The sequence below is a fragment of the Elephantulus edwardii genome, unplaced genomic scaffold (genome assembly GCF_000299155.1).
Source record: "Elephantulus edwardii isolate Elephantulus edwardi_28Jun2011 unplaced genomic scaffold, EleEdw1.0 scaffold00014, whole genome shotgun sequence".
Lineage (NCBI taxonomy): Eukaryota > Metazoa > Chordata > Mammalia > Macroscelidea > Macroscelididae > Elephantulus > Elephantulus edwardii.
In genome coordinates, this window is record NW_006399764.1 from 2713280 (window position 1) to 2715686 (window position 2407).

The following is a 2407-nucleotide window of genomic DNA, read 5'->3' on the forward strand; positions in this document are numbered from 1 at the left end:
GATTAAAGCTCAACATAAAGAAAACAAAGGTTTTCACCACTGGGCTAGTTGGCAGCATCACGATAAGCATTGAAGAGATTGAGATTGTTAACAGTTTCAGCTTGCTTGACTCCACAATCAACACTCTTGATACAAGCAGCTAAGGAGGGCTGGGATATAAATACATATTTTCTATAATATAACCCTTTATTTTTCTTATGGTTAATGTTTAAATGGTGTATTTTTTCACTCTTTTATATTAAATTTATGTTGATACATACTGTGGATTTCTTTTACACATCATCGAATTTTCATTCCTAGCTTATATTTGCCTCTTAAATGGTTTATTTATACTATTATTAGTGTAACTATCAATATAATTGAGCTTTAATCTATCATTTTGCTTGTTCTTTGTTTTCCACCACCTCAACTATTTTCATTTGTTCTCTTTCCCCCACTGCATTCTTTCACATACATATTTGAATATATTAATGACTTTACGGTAACTCCCATATTGTCTTGTTTACTCCAAATCTTCCTTATTTAGTGATTGTTCTGGTGACCAATAGATTAGTATGATCTTAACTAGCTGTTAGTTTTTTTAAATGTTTCTAATATTAACATTGATAACAGAAGAAAAAAAATACTAACTAAATAACAATGATTTATTTTAGATAATTTTGTAAAAACTATAAATTAAAATATAATCCACGTAAAATTATTATTGTAACTGTGTACTGTTGAGTCAACAACTCATAGCTGACCCTCCAGCAGGTTATCAGAGGCACAAAATCACACAGGAGAAGATTGTCTAGCTTTCTCCAGCAGAGGAGTTGATGGATTCAAACCATATGCCTTGGATTGGAAGCACAAGTTCTTTTTTTCTTTTTTTTGGAAGCACAATTTCTTACCACTAAACTGCCTAAATGTTTTGATTGGGATCTAGACTGAAAGCACATCTCTAGCTAAAAGTTAAATTCTAATCAAAAGCACTGTGTATATAATTCTATTTCATGAGATATAAATAAATAAGTAGGTTAAGGTAGAAAATATTAATGAATAGAACCAAATTTTTTAAATCATATCAATTCTCATTTACTGAACTAATTATAACATTATTATTCATTAAATACAAAATTTGTTCAATTAAAAAATTGTTTTAACTTTGAGAACAAAGAATATGAAAATAGTTATCTAAGCTAAATTAACATATCTACCAACTCAGTGTTATGAATATAATATTCAAAGAATTAAATATATATATTTATATATAACATACATATATATACATAACACAAATGGAATTTATTGTTACCAGAAACTTTTCTTCACTTTTTTTTGTAAATTTTGTACTGTGAATATAGATACGAATGCTATAAATTGCAACTAAAATCTTTTACGTGTTGATTCATATTAGAAGAATATGAAATATTGCTATTAATTCTTATAATAAATTTTCAATTTCAGCCTATATTTCATATCTGCCTACTCACATGAAATACTAGCCTTTCCTTTCCTTGAGCTTCACCTTGATCTCATTCATATGCAGAGTGATATTTGTGAGAAAACATAAATCACACTGCCTTTATGCTCCCTTTTGCTTCTCATTATTAAATATTTGGCAGATGTTCCTTTGATTGCAACAAAACCTGCACTTACTAGTATTAGTTCAATCAATCTTTTAAGAAAGTTTTATATGTCCAATGTGAGTGTGTTTGTAAAGAACACAGTGCACAAAATGAAATTATTAAATGGAAAACTACTTTGTTCTGTAAACTTTCACACCAGTTAAAATAATTGTTACAAAGATTAGTAAATTGAATGTACTCTACAAGTTCTATACTATTAACAATGTTGTTGTTGTTGTTGTTAGGTGCTGTGGAGTTGAGTATTACTTATAGTTACTTTATGAACAGTGGATCTGAATCCTGTCCTATCCTGTGTCATCCTCATAATCTCTGATACACTAGAGCCCATTGCAGCAGTCACTGTGTCAGTCCACCTTGTTGAGATTCTTCCTCTTCTTTGCTGTCCCTCCACCTCTCCAAGCATGATGTCCTGCAAGAAATAACCTGTACTGGCAATATGCCCAAAGTAAGATGAGGCTTCCATCCTTGTCTCTAAGGAGCACTCTGGCTGAACCTTCTTTTGATAGCCCAAGAGATAATCACTATTCTTATCCAACACCACAGTTCAAAGGAATCAATTTTTTCTCCTGTACTTTTACTCATTGTCAAGCTCACAGATACATAGAAAGTGTCTGAAAAGACTATTGCCTGAATCAGGAGCACTTTGTTGTTGTTGTTGTTATGTGCAGTCAAGTCGTTTGAGGCTCATAGCCCTAAACCCTGCTCTATCCTGTGCCAATCGCATTGCCTCTGACACGCCCATCCCTATTACCCCAGTCACTGAATCAATCCACCTCATA